Below are 15,168 nucleotides of genomic sequence, written 5' to 3'. Positions count from 1 at the left end.
TCTATATCATTTCCAATTTGTAATATGTCATCTACATATAATATTAGAAATGCTACAGAGCTCCCACTCACTTTCTTGTAAATACAGGCTTCTCCAAAAGTCTGTATAAACCAAATGCTTTGATCACACTATCAAAGCGTTTATTCCAACTCCGAGAGGCTTGCACCAGTCCATAAATGGATCGCTGGAGCTTGCACACTTTGTTAGCTCCCTTTGGATCGACAAAACCTTCTGGTTGCATCATATACAACTCTTCTTCCAGAAATCCATTCAGGAATGCAGTTTTGACATCCATCTGCCAAATTTCATAATCATAAAATGTGGCAATTGCTAACATGATTCGGACAGACTTAAGCATCGCTACGGGTGAGAAGGTCTCATCGTAGTCAATCCCTTGAACTTGCCGAAAACCTTTTGCGACAAGTCGAGCTTTGTAGACAGTAATATTACCGTCAGCGTCAGTCTTCTTCTTGAAGATCCATTTGTTCTCAATTGCTTGCCGATCATCGGGCAAGTCAACCAAAGTCCATACTTTGTTCTCATACATGGATCCCATCTCAGATTTCATGGCTTTAAGCCATTTTGCGGAATCTGGGCTCACCATCGCTTCTTCATAGTTCGTAGGTTCATCATGATCTAGTAGCATGACTTGCAGAACAGGATTACCGTACCACTCTGGCGCGGATCTTACTCTGGTTGATCTACGAGGTTCAGTAGTATCTTGTTCTGAAGTTTCATGATCATCATCATTAGCTTCCTCACTAACTGGTGTAGGTGTCACAGAAACAGTTTTCTGTGATGCATTACTTTCCAATAAGGGAGCAGGTACAGTTACCTCGTCAAGTTCTACTTTCCTCCCACTCACTTCTTTCGAGAGAAGCTCCTTCTCTAGAAAGTTTCCGAACTTAGCAACAAAAGTTTTTCCTTCGGGTCTATGATAGAAGGTGTATCCAATAGTTTCCTTTGGATATCCTATGAAGACACATTTCTCCGATTTGGGTTCGAGCTTATCAGGTTGAAGCTTTTTCACATAAGCATCGCAGCCCCAAACTTTCAGAAACGACGACTTTGGTTTCTTGCCAAACCACAGTTCATAAGGTGTCGTCTCAACGGCTTTTGATGGTGCCCTATTTAACGTGAATGCGGCCGTCTCTAGAGCGTATCCCCAAAACGATAGCGGTAAATCAGTAAGAGACATCATAGATCGCACCATATCTAGTAAAGTACGTTTACGACGTTCGGACACACCATTACGCTGTGGTGTTCCGGGTGGCGTGAGTTGCGAAACTATTCCACAATTTTTCAAATGTACACCAAACTCGTAACTCAAATATTCTCCTCCACGATCAGATCGTAGGAATTTTATTTTCTTGTTATGATGATTTTCCACTTCACTCTGAAATTCTGTGAACTTTTCAAATGTTTCAGACTTGTGTTTCATTAAGTAGATATACCCATATCTGCTTAAGTCATCTATGAAGGTGAGAAAATAACGATATCCGCCACGAGCCTCCATATTCATCGAACCACATACATCTGTATGTATGATTTCCAACAAATCTGTTGCTCTCTCCATAGTACCGGAGAACGGTGTTTTAGTCATCTTGCCCATGAGGCACAGTTCGCAAGTACCAAGTGATTCATAATCAAGTGGTTCCAAAAGTCCATCAGTATGGAGTTTCTTCATGCGCTTTACACCGATATGACCTAAACGGCAGTGCCACAAATAGGTTGCACTATCATTATCAACTCTGCATCTTTTTGGCTTCAACATTATGAATATGTGTGTTACTACTATCGAGATTCAATAAGAATAGACCACTCTTCAAGGGTGCATGACCATAAAAGATATTATTCATATAAATAGAACAACCATTATTCTATGATTTAAATGAATAACCGTCTCGCATCAAACAAGATCCAGATATAATGTTCATGCTTAACGCTGGCACCAAATAACAATTATTTAGGTCTAATATTAATCCCGAAGGTAGATGTAGAGGTAGCGTGCCGACTGTGATCACATCGACTTTGGAACCGTTTCCCTTGCGCATCGTCACCTCGTCCTTAGCCAATCTTCGCTTAATCCGTAGTCCCTGTTTCGAGTTGCAAATATTAGCAACAGAACCAGTATCAAATACCCAGGTGCTACTGCGAGCATTAGTAAGGTACACATCAATAACATGTATATCACATATACCTTTGTTCACCTTGCCATCCTTCTTATCCGCCAAATACTTAGGGCAGTTCCGCTTCCAGTGACCAGTCTGCTTGCAGTAGAAGCACTCAGTTTCAGGCTTAGGTCCAGGTTTGGGTTTCTTCTCTTGAGTAGCAACTTGCTTGCTGTTCTTTTTGAAATTCCCCTTCTTCTTCCCTTTGCCCTTTTTCTTGAAACTAGTGGTCTTGTTGACCATCAACACTTGATGCTCCTTCTTGATTTCTACCTCCGCAGCTTTCAGCATTGCGAAGAGCTCGGGAATAGTCTTATTCATCCCTTGCATATTATAGTTCATCATGAAGCTCTTGTAGCTTGGTGGCAGTGATTGGAGAATTCTGTCGATGACGCAATCATCTGGAAGATTAACTCCCAATTGATTCAAGTGATTATTATACCCAGACATTTTGAGTATATGCTCAGTGACAGAACTGTTCTCCTCCATCTTGCAGCTATAGAACTTATTGGAGACTTCATATCTCTCAATCCGGGCATTTGCTTGAAATATTAACTTCAACTCCTGGAACATCTCATATGCTCCATGACGTTCAAAACGTCGTTGAAGTCCCGATTCTAAGCCGTAAAGCATGGCACATTGAACTATCGAGTAGTCAGCAGTTTGCTCTGCCAGACGTTCATAACATCTGGTGTTGCTCCAGCAGCAGGCCTGGCACCCAGCGGTGCTTCCAGGACGTAATTCTTCTGAGCAGCAATGAGGATAATCCTCAAGTTACGGACCCAGTCCGTGTAATTGCTACCATCATCTTTCAACTTTGCTTTCTCAAGGAACGCATTAAAATTCAACGGAACAACAGCACGAGCCATCTATCTACAATCAAGCAAAAAACAAGCAAGATACTATCAGGTACTAAGTTTCATGATAAATTTAGGTTCAATTAATTTAACTTAAAGAACTCCCACTTAGATAGACATCCCTCTAATCCTCTAAGTGATTACGTGATCCAAATCAACTAAACCATGTCCGATCATCACGTGAGATGGAGTAGTTTCATTGGTGAACATCACTATGTTGATCATATCTACTATATGATTCACGCTCGACCTTTCGGTCTCCGTGTTCCGAGGCCACATCTGTATATGCTTGGCTCGTCAAGTATAACCTGAGTATTCCGCGTGTGCAACTGTTTTGCACCCGTTGTATTTGAACGTAGAGCCTATCACACCCGATCATCACGTGGTGTCTCAGCACGAAGAACTTTCGCAATGATGCATACTCAGGGCGAACACTTCTTGATAATTAGTGAGAGATCATATTATAATGCTACCATCAATCAAAGCAAGATAAGATGCATAAAAGATAAACATCACATGAAATCAATATAAGTGATATGATATGGCCATCATCATCTTGTGCTTGTGATCTCCATCTCCGAAGCACCGTCGTGATCACCATCGTCACCGGCGCGACACCTTGATCTCCATCGTAGCATCGTTGTCGTCTCGCCAACCTTGTGCTTCCACGACTATCGCTACCGCTTAGTGATAAAGTAAAGCATTACAGCGCGATTGCACTGCATACAATAAAGCGACAACCATATGGCTCCTGCCAGTTGCCGATAACTCGGTTACAAAACATGATCATCTCATACAATAAAATTTAGCATCATGTCTTCACCATATCACATCACAACATGTCCTGCAAAAACAAGTTAGACGTCCTCTACTTTGTTGTTGCAAGTTTTACGTGGCTGCTACGGGCTTAAGCAAGAACCAATCTCACCTACGCATCAAAACCACAATGATAGTTTGTCAAGTTGGTGCTGTTTTAACCTTCGCAAGGACCGGGCGTAGCCACACTTGGTTCAACTAAAGTTGGAGAAACTGTCACCCGCAAGCCACCTATGTGCAAAGCACGTCGGGAGAACCGGTCTCGCGTAAGCGTACGCGTAATGTCGGTCCGGACCGCTTCGTCCAACAATACCGCCGAACCAAAGTATGACATGCTGGTAAGCAGTATGACTTATATCGCCCACAACTCACTTGTGTTCTACTCGTGCAAATAACATCAACATATAAAACCTAGGCTCGGATGCCACTGATGGGGAATGTAGTAATTTCAAAAAAATTCCTACGCACACGCAAGATCATGGTGATGCATAGCAACGAGAGGGGAGAGTGTGATCTACGTACCCTTGTATATCGCCCACAACTCACTTGTGTTCTACTCGTGCAAATAACATCAACATAAATAACCTAGGCTCGGATGCCACTGTTGGGTTTCGTAGTAATTTCAAAAAATTTCCTACGCACACGCAAGATCATGTGATGCATAGCAACGAGAGGGGAGAGTGTTGTCTACGTACCCAACGCAGACCGACTGCGGAAGCGCTGACACAACGTAGAGGAAGTAGTCGTACGTCTTCACGATCCAACCGATCAAGCACTGAAACTACGGCACCTCCGAGTTCGAGCACACGTTCAGCTCGATGACGATCCCCGGACTCCGATCCAGCAAAGTGTCGGGGAAGAGTTCCGTCAGCACGATGGCGTGGTGACGATCTTGATGAAGTACAGCAGCAGGGCTTCGCCTAAACTCCGCTACAGTATTATCGAGGAATATGGTGGCAGGGGGCACCGCACACGGCTAAGGAATAGATCACGTGGATCCACTTGTGTGTTCTAGGGTGCCTCTACCTCAGTATATAAAGGAGCCAAGGGGGGGAAGGCTGGCCGGCCACAAGGGGTGCGCCAGGAGAGTCCTACTCCCTCCGGGAGTAGGATTCCCCCCCCCCCCCCAATCCTAGTTGGAATAGGATTCGCGTAGGGGGAAAAGAGGAGGAGGGGGCCGGCCACCTCTCCTAGTCCTAATAGGACTAGGGGAAGGGGGAGGCGCGCAGCCCATCTAGGGCAGCCCCTTCTCTTTTCCACTAAGGCCCACTATGGCCCATATAGCTCCCGGGGGGTTCCGGTAACCCTCCCGGTACTCCGGTAAAATCTCGATTTCACCCGGAACACTTCCGATGTCCAAAAATAGACTTCCAATATATCAATCTTTACGTCTCGACCATTTCGAGACTCCTCGTCATGTCCGTGATCACATCCGGGACTCCGAACAACCTTCGGTACATCAAAATGCATAAACTCATAATATAACTGTCATCGTAACCTTAAGCGTGCGGACCCTACGGGTTCGAGAACAATGTAGACATGACCGAGACACGTCTCCGGTCAATAACCAATAGCGGGACCTGGATGCCCATATTGGCTCCTACATATTCTACGAAGATCTTTATCGGTCAGACCGCATAACAACATACGTTGTTCCCTTTGTCATCGGTATGTTACTTGCCCGAGATTCGATCGTCGGTATCCAATACCTAGTTCAATCTCGTTACCGGCAAGTCTCTTTACTCGTTCCGTAATACATCATCTCACAACTAACATATTAGTTGTAATGCTTGCAAGGCTTATGTGATGTGTATTACCGAGAGGGCCCAGAGATACCTCTTCGACAATCGGAGTGACAAATCCTAATCTCGAAATACGCCAACCCAACATCTACCTTTGGAGACACCTGTAATGCTCCTTTATAATCACCCAGTTACGTTGTGACGTTTGGTAGCACCCAAAGTGTTCCTCCGGCAAACGGGAGTTGCATAATCTCATAGTCATAGGAACATGTATAAGTCATGAAGAAAGCAATAGCAACATACTAAACGATCGGGTGCTAAGCTAATGGAATGGGTCATGTCAATCAGATCATTCAACTAATGATGTGACCTCATTAATCAAATAACAACTCATTGTTCATGGTCAGGAAACATAACCATCTTTGATTAACGAGCTAGTCAAGTAGAGGCATACTAGTGACACTTTGTTTGTCTATGTATTCACACATGTATTATGTTTCCGGTTAATACAATTCCAGCATGAATAATAAACATTTATCATGATTATAAGGAAATAAATAATAACTTTATTATTGCCTCTAGGGCATATTTCCTTCATAGATGTAGTGTCGTCGTTGTCGATATATACCCCCTCCCGATAGCTTCAACACATGGGGGGGGGTCGATATTACCCCCTCCTTGAAGCGTTCTCGAGGCCACCCCAAACCGTTGAAGCGTTGTCGAGGCCACCCCAAACCCTAGAGAAGCAGCGTCGAGGCCACTAATTAATATATATGATTCCTTACTATGATTAGGTAGCTAGTTCTACGTTTGCCACTAATATATCCATCTGTCATGTTTGAATAATAATTGCCATGTTGTAAATATTTGTAGAAACTATGGACACCGCCCGAGACGAAGCAAAAGAAGCGTTGTTGAGGGACATAATCGCAGAAGGAAGTGATGCCGTCTCGTTGTTTCTCAACGACATCGATGGTCTGGAAGGAGAGGGTGAAGAAGCTGGCTATGGTGACCTAATGCCGGTGCAAGAAGAAGAACATGAGGACGGCTCCGGTGACCCAATGCCGGTGCAAGAAGGAGACCGTGATGACGGCTCCGGTGACCGAACCGAGTCCGGCCAGGTATATATATTAGTTAAGCTTGTGCTGACTAGCTGATTGATGCATTCATTGTTTTGGTATGTACACATATTAATTAAGTCTTTGTTCTTTTTTCTAGCCCTCCGGATCGAGCACAACTTCGGTAAAGAGACGAGGCCCGAAGAAAAAGTTGAGCTCGGATGAAAGGTTTGAGATCATAGCAATCGCGCCCGACGGCCAACCGATTGAACCCATCCGAACAAAGAACGCATTTGTTGCTCAGTGCGGGGTTCTGGTTAGGGACAAGATCCCGATAAGCATCCAGCAATGGTTTAAGCCGGGTACAGAAGACCCTGAGGTGTCTTATATCAATGATATGCAAAAAAATGATCTTTGGACTGAGATGAAGTCAAATTTCACCCTACCGCCAGAGGATAATCCACAGAACCCAGTTAAAGAGCAATTAATCAAGTCTTTTGCTCTTAAGAGGATGGCAGAACTATTCAGGAGGTGGAAGAAAGAGCTGAATAAGTTTGTCGAAAATAATGAGACACCAGAATTCAAGGGCAGATATGAGAAGATCAGAGATCACTGGCCCGCATTTGTGGCCCACAAGACATCGGAAAAGAGTAAGAAGATGTCGGCGACAAACAAGCAAAATGCTGCGAAGAAGAAGCTTCACCATCGCACGGGGTCAGGTGGCTACCTCGTAGCCCGGCCTAAGTGGGCCAAGACTGAGAATGATCTGGTTGATAAAGGGATCGAACCAGAGACAATTAACTGGCCAGACCATTGCCGGACTTGGTTCTTCGGGGCTGACAGAACCTTGGACCCTGTAACAGGGAAGTGCATTTGGACTAACGATCAAATGGACATACCAGTCAGGAAGCTTAAGCAGTATATCGAAGCAGCACAGGAAGGGACGTTCTTTCCAGACAGAGAGAACGACGAGCTCACAATGGCCCTCGGGAATCCTGAGCACCCTGGACGGACACGAGGCACGCCAGGCTCCATTCCGTGGAAGGTTGGGTTTCCGGACGCAGGCGGTTACAAATCCCATGAGAGGAGGAAAAAAGTGCAGCAGACTCAAATGCAGGCGCTGCAAGCAAGGGTAGACGCGACAGAGGAATGAGAAGCAAATCGCAGCAAACGTACTGCCGAAGCTTCCCCCGAAGCTACCCCGCCATCTCAGCGCAGAAGCAGCGTGGCTTCCACCGAGCCGCTTCAGCCGGAGCATGCCTTGACGGCTCCTGCCAGCTATCCCGTGGATGCTATCATGGAGTCTCAAAATTGCCACCTTATGACGCAATGGATGAATTTGAAGGTCAAGGCTGCTGTTGGCTCTGTTTATCCTACTGAACCCGGCGCAACTTTTCACTGCCGGCCGATTCCAGAAGGATATGCTAGGGTGATGGTGGATGAAATAACGGAGGGATTTGAGGACCTCCAGCTTGACCACCCTACCGGTGAAGGGAAGACTCGGCTGGGGTCTGCTCTGAAGACTCCATGCCTATGGCGGAAGGAGCTCATCAACCTTCCGAACTGGACACCTCCGCCGCCTCCTCCTCCTCCGGCGAGTCAGGGCACTCCGCCTCCTCCACCGCCTCCTCCTCCGGCGAGTGAAGATCAGGGCCCTCGGCCGACTCCTTCTCCGGCGCGTGGCGGCACTCCGCCTCCTTCTCCGCCTGCGCCGGCGCGCCCGAGCAGCCAACCTCCTCCTTCTCCGCCTCGTTAGCAAGGGCGGAAGAGACCCGCCGCCGCTCCGGCAGCTGCTCCGACGTGTCGTAGTCCTTCTCCTCCGCCTCGTAAGCAAGTAAAGAAGACAACCGCTCCGTTTGCTCGGCTGGCGTCTAGCAGTACAACCAGAGGCGGGAGGGCATACAGATTCGGTCCTTCTCTGAAGAGTCCACAGAAGTTACCATACGAGAGGAACCCGGAGGAGAACGCGAAGATCGCGCAAACCGAAGTGGATGACTGGTTTAAAGGGTTGAAAGCAAAGAGACATCCACCTCCGGAGGAGAAGGTAGATCCGGTGAAAGTGAAGCGCACTCTGGCTGCCCTGGCAAAACCACCCAAGTCTCCGCCGAAAGGCAACTATGAGCGCATTATTGCAAAGACATGGGCCGAAGCGGAGCGGTCGGGAAGTACAGTCAGTGATCAAAGGCTGAAAGAACGACGAGCAGCTGGGAAACAAATTGCCCAGCTCGGCGAACAAGCGAAGCAATCGTGCCCCCCGCTCAAGGTGCCTAGCGACATCGTCGATCCGAGGATGGTGCCCGGTTATTGCAATGTTGACGATTACCTGCCCGACGATGTACATTATGATCCCATGGAGGTGCAGATACACAGATACGAGTACGGGAAGCCTCTCGTCAAAGATGAAAAATCTTTAACAACGATGATGCGAAGATTACATGATTGGTACTTGAAAATCTGCAGAGAGTCTGAGGGGAGGAGTACTTTGTATGCGAGAGTTAAACCGGAGCATGACCTCGTTGGAATTGAACTGTTGCCTATTCCATTTGACGAGTTCTATCAGTTTTTCAATCAATTGGCCCTCGATAAAACAACGGTCACCTGCTACTGTCTGTAAGTACTACTACTTCTGTCATTAAGTCTCTCTATATAGCTCATCTCTTTCATTGCATGTATTTATAATTATCCTCACTATATTATGCAGATTGAAGATCGCCGAATTGAAGAAAAGACAAATAGGTGATATTGGGTTCGTTAACACATATCTCATAGATGCAACTGAGGTTGAACATCGTCCTGAAGATACCGAGGCCAACTTGCTACGATCATTCAAAAAAATGAAAATAAAGATATAATACTCTTTCCTTACAACTTCAAGTGAGTGTTACTGTCTTGTGCATATTCGGTTTCCCTTATATATTAGTCCAGGTTATAGTAATGTAATTGATGAGTTATGCATGCGTGCGCAGGTACCTATATTCTCCTAGAGATTAGGCTTGAGCGGGGAGTAGTAACTGTCTTGGACTCTAAACGAAAAGATCCCCAAGAGTATGCGGACATGACTGAAATCCTCAAGAAGTAAGTTAAATCGATCATTATCCACCATATCAGCAACTTTGTTCATTTCCTGATATCAAGTAATTGTTTTCTTTGTCCGGCAGGGTTTGGAGAAAATTCACCAGAAAAGTTCCGGGACTGCCGAAGGAGCTGGAATTTAGACACCCGAAAGTAAGTACTATAGTAGCATGTTCCGCGCATCTCCTAGCTAGTGATTCAAGCGCTAGTTTCATCAATACCATTTAGAATTCCTACTTATCAGTTTGATTGACCTCTATTTCTTGTAAAGTGGTTGTGGCAGGAATAAGTGAATGATTTCTGTGGATACTACGTCTGCGAGTCCATCCGCCACACGACCTGTGAGCGGGGCGGATACTCTGACGAACAATATGAAGTACGTAAATAACAACATTCACAATTTTATTTTATTACCATCATCTGTGTTGAGTTTCATTCATTCATATATATATGTATTGACCCCCTTCTTCAAATTAAATGTTTCGGAAGCGGGATAAACTCCTAGCACCAGCTCGCATGCGAGCAATTCAAGAGGAATTGGCGGCATTCTTTCTTGACCACGTGATCGCTGAAGACGGAGAATACTATGTGAACCATGAGTCCGTATGATTATATTTGTAAGAGATAATTATTGTATATATGTAGCCGGTAGTGTCGGATAGATATACGAGAACTTGCTGTTCGACCAATCTCTCGGAGAAGGAGAGGTGGTCGATATCATTTCTCTCTGTATGCATATATGTTCATGACGATCTTCTGTTTCCTTCGTTTGCTTACTAGCTAGCTAGCGTGTCTAGTCCTCTCTATACGTATGTATAGTACGTAGCGTCGACCAAGCACGGACATAAGAGAGGACACTTCTCTCTATTAATTATAGCTACCTAACACAATATATGAAACACCTAAATTAACCCCCCAAAACCCCCAAACACCCCCCCCTTTCAAAAAAAACAAAAACCCCAGCCACAGAAATGCTGACGCGTGGATGCCTATTGGTCCCGGTTGGTGCCACCAACCGGGACCAAAGGGTCTCCTGCCTGGGCTCCGCGCACAGGCCACGTGGAGGCCCATCTGTCCCGGTTCTGGATTGAACCGGGACTAAAGGGACAGGGCATTAGTACCGACCTTTTAGTCCCGGTTCCAGAACCGGGACAAAAGGCCCTTACGAACCGGGACTACAGGCACTTTTTCTACTAGTGCTAGTAGAGATTTCAGCGGACTACATCCGGATCAATATAGACATATCTTAGAGTGCAAATTCACTCATTTTGTTTTGTATGTAGTCCATATTAAAATCTTTAAAATGACTTATATTTAGAAACACATAAGAGGTGCGTCATGAAAAAAAGTCGTGATGTGATGATAGCAAAAATATAGCTGCCATAAAAAAGGTACACTCCTAACTACTATGATGGGAAAGATACACTATAATACATATTTTAGAGTGTAGATTCACTCCTTTTTTAACCACAAAAAGAAAAGAAAAACTACTACAATGGGAAAGAAAATACCAAAAAAAACTACATTGCTATAATGGGAAAGAGGGACCACAGTCGACGTATCTTCTAATTACCTGAGCTCCCTCGAAATAAAGCCATATGAGAGCTTCAATGTGTTTTTTTCTTCGAAACTGGGTCTATTTGTCCGCGAAAGATGCCGCAGACCTGTGGACCCATGCTCAATCAGTCATTTCGTGTCACTCTCACCGCAACTCTTCTTAACGTGGCCATTGTGCCTCCTCCTCTCCAGCTCTCTCCTCGCTCCCACTCACTGTACTCTTGTGCCCCTTTGAGCCTTTGTTGCCTCCCCTCCTCGACGCCTCATGAGCACTTTTCCCTCCTTTTTTTGAGCAGCGGCGACTGGTGGTACTGGAGGCGGCATCTCGGGCGATAGGGGAAGAAATCCTGTGCGGCTCGCGTGTTGGAGACGTAGGGTCGCGTCTGGAAGAGATGCCACGAAGGTCGACCGTGTAGATAGACGCGACGACCGGCTGGAACGGAGGTAACATGCGTCAATGGTGACGTCACTGTTTAGACGACCTCACATACGACAGCCTTACTGCCACTGCCTAGCCTAGAGTTTGGGCATGTCGACATCTGCCTAGAGGTGATTTGTTTTATTTGTCTTCTTTCCTTAATTTTGACAAATCCAGTGGAGGGCTCGAGGTTGTTGTTCAGTCATGGATGTACACGATTCCACACACAAAGAGGTGGACCCTGGGTGTCAAATGCAAGCCAATCAAGGTTGCATTAGAGCTGCCACTAGATGTTAGAAAACTGATTTGAAAAGGCCATGAAGGTAGAGCGAGCTTCTCTTCTCAACATATGTTTTTACAAGAACGTCTTTTGGACATGCACATTATTAAGCAGTTGCTATATCCATGGACAATGTTTTTTGGAGGATGAAGGATTATGGTCAGACTACTCGCAATACAGCACAACATATATCAAGATTTCATACATACATAGTACAAACGAGAAGAAAGATAGATATATGCCACTAAGCGCTACTTCCTGAAGTTTATATCATGTTAATTATGCGAGCACACTAATATTGCATGATATATTATAATTATATGCTTTGGAGTCAAGATGGCCAAAAACTAAATTTGCCTAACATGACTATAGCTTAAGAAGTCATTACAATACATACGGGAGTGAAATGCTCTAGCCCATGCTTTTGTACATAGCAGGACGTATGAAAACTGAAACCTCCTACAACATGCAATACAGACTGGACTTCGACGTGTTCATCACGGATGGGTAAAACAGACCAAGTTTCCCCTGCAAAAAAAAGGGTAAGCAGACCAAGCATCACTCTGGTGGTGCAACCAAATTACTCAATCCATAAAATTGTTCTATAGAAACTTTCAAATAACTCAATCCATAAAATTATTCTAGAAAAATTTTTGCAAGGGATTTTTTAAAAGAATATGAACAAATAATGCTTAGCAAAAAAAATGTTCTAAAAAACTTTTTGCAAGGGATTTTTTTAAAGAATACGAACAAATATAATGCTTAGCCAAAAAAATGTTCTAAAAAAACTTTTTGCAAGGGATTTTTTAAAAGAATACGAACAAATATAATGCTTAGCAAAAAAATTGTTCTAAAAGACTTTTTGCAAGGGATTTTTGAAAAGAGAAAACAGGAACAAATATAACGCTTACGGAAAAAATGGGAGAATGTCTAAGCCCAGGTTCGAACTGGGGACCTTTAGTGTGTGAGACTAACGTGATAACCAACTACACCACCCAGACATCCGTGTTTAACTCTTAGAAAAATATAAAATATCAGCGAGCTTCATAGTTGAATGCTCTTGATAGTTGATTTGCTACTAAAATACATTCAAATCTGAGTATTACTAAATATCGGTACAATTCGACATGGCCATTACATACGACGCCACGGCGTGTAGAATAATCATTCAGATGTTAGACATGGCAGGAGAAAAACATAGTGTGAATCTTGAGATGAGGCTTTGCCAATCAGACTAGGGAGAAAGAGAAGCGTGTCAACTGGCGCCAGTAGCAGTGGTAGCGGTGGTGTTGTTGCATTCTAGACCAGGCATGCGATTGCGATGCAGCGGGAGCACAAAACTAGTGAGCGGTAATAACACCAGCACGACGTACTCCCTCCTTCCATCTATATAAGGCCTAATGTGTTTTTCAAGACCGCCTTTGACTATTGGTAAGACTAATAATACATGAGATGTATAATGTGAAAATTATATCATTGTAAGCTCCTTTCACGTACGAATTTGACGGTATGCTTTGTGTAACTTGCATGTCATACATTATTGCTATAACACTTGGTCAAAGTTAGCCTCAAAAAATGATTAGGCCCTATATAGATGAAAGAAGGAAGTAACTAAAAAAGGAGTTTAGTGGCCGGAGCAGCCACGGGCGCTTTGCTTGGGTGATGCGCGCATAAATCGGGTGAGGAGAGTCTGGACTTCCATCCCCCCATCATCTTCTCTCGGATTCTCTGTGGCGGCAACCTAGTTACGATCTGTGTGACCACTCTGTCTCTCTCCTCCTGCCCGTAGCAGTAGCACCGGCGTTTCCAAAAACGTTGCTGCTCTGATATGAACTGATCTGGAGTGTCCGATTTTGATCCATCGGTCATGTTACATCGTGACATGCCATGAACGTGTCACTGGATCCCTGTCCCTCTGTCCCATATCATTTTGCAAGCTACTCCCTCGGTTCCACAATATAAGAGCGTTTTTGATAACTACACTAATGTAAAAAACATTTTTATATTGTGGGACGTAGGAAGTAGTGAGTAACCTCAATTCCTCTCTCTCTCTCTCCAAGCCGTCATGCATCCTTGCCCGGGGCGTGATTCATCCTAAGCCGGTCCAACGTGGTTGTCAACTCTAGCCCGCATGGCGTCCTTCATATATGAACGTCATGCAGTCTAGCATGGCATCCCGGACCGGGCCGGGCATCATGTAAATGTGCCGTTTTGTGAAATTATTTCAATTCGGATTCATTTTGTGCTTAAGTTTTCAAAAGGGACTAGTTTCATCGCTTTAAGCCCCTCTCCCCGCCCGTAGAAGTAGCACCAGCATTTCCAAAAGCGATTGTACTCTATGATTTAATTGAATTAATTGGAAACAAAATGATATGAGTGTACAGTTGTTGTACAGTAAGTACACGTACTTACTCCTGCTAGGCATGATGGCTCGGCTAGACCGGACCAAGAGGCAACAGAGTGGCTCAACTCTGGGTTCAGTGCATCGCGCCTTGTGTATGATGACTATAGTACTACCACTCCAGTAGTACACGGCCCCATGAACGCGTGCGTTCCGTCCTCGACAAAAGCCTTCACTCACTCCAGCCCTCTCGCGTCGGCACTCTGCCCGTCACCATTAAATTCCATTTTCCGGTTATTTCTTTAGTTTTTCTTAAGAAAACTGGAATTGTTAACCAAATGCAAATACAAACAAAGAAAAATAACCAGGCAAAAAGAAAGAGACACTCTTTTTTATCCAAAAGCCAAATTCCACGTGCCGACGATATATATTTTTTTTTGAAAAGGAGGTCATCCCCTGGCCTCTGCATCGGATAGATGTATGCAGCCATTTTATTAAAAAGCCGATAAAACAAAGTTTGGAGTGCAAAGTACTGCTCACAAAAGGAGCCAAGTGAAAATAAAAATTACAAGTCTCAAAGCCACATCCGGCTTAACGAGGATCCACTAAGGATCAATCCTATGCAGTGATCGTCATCCAAACCGATTGAAGAAAACCCGAGCTGCCATCTCCCATCGGTTGCACCCAGTAGCCAGCTGCTCCCTGGAGGCCGTAGGAGTGAGTAATGACCAAGTACGGATCCATACCGTAGCCCGGAATATAACCTGCAAGAAATTAGTCATAGGTTTTCTGTTAAAAATTATATCATTCCTACAGTTCCATATAGCCCAAATAAGTGCGCATATTCCAATCCGAA

The 15,168-nt window shown here is 44.7% G+C and overlaps 1 non-coding gene across 1 annotated transcript; it reads right to left on the bottom strand.

The window, feature by feature from the left end:
- Window positions 1-12,898: 12,898 nt before the first annotated feature.
- TRNAV-CAC (transfer RNA valine (anticodon CAC)) lies at window positions 12,899-12,972 on the bottom strand. The gene has a single exon. It is a non-coding gene; the product is annotated as a tRNA-Val (tRNA).
- Between the last annotated feature and the right edge of the window lie 2,196 nt (window positions 12,973-15,168).

This window comes from Triticum urartu, chromosome 6A (genome assembly GCF_056163025.1).
Source record: "Triticum urartu cultivar PI428250 chromosome 6A, HENAU_Tu73, whole genome shotgun sequence".
NCBI lineage: Eukaryota > Viridiplantae > Streptophyta > Magnoliopsida > Poales > Poaceae > Triticum > Triticum urartu.
Note: the sequence above shows the minus strand (reverse complement) of the source record. Positions and strands in the feature narration are given on the sequence as shown.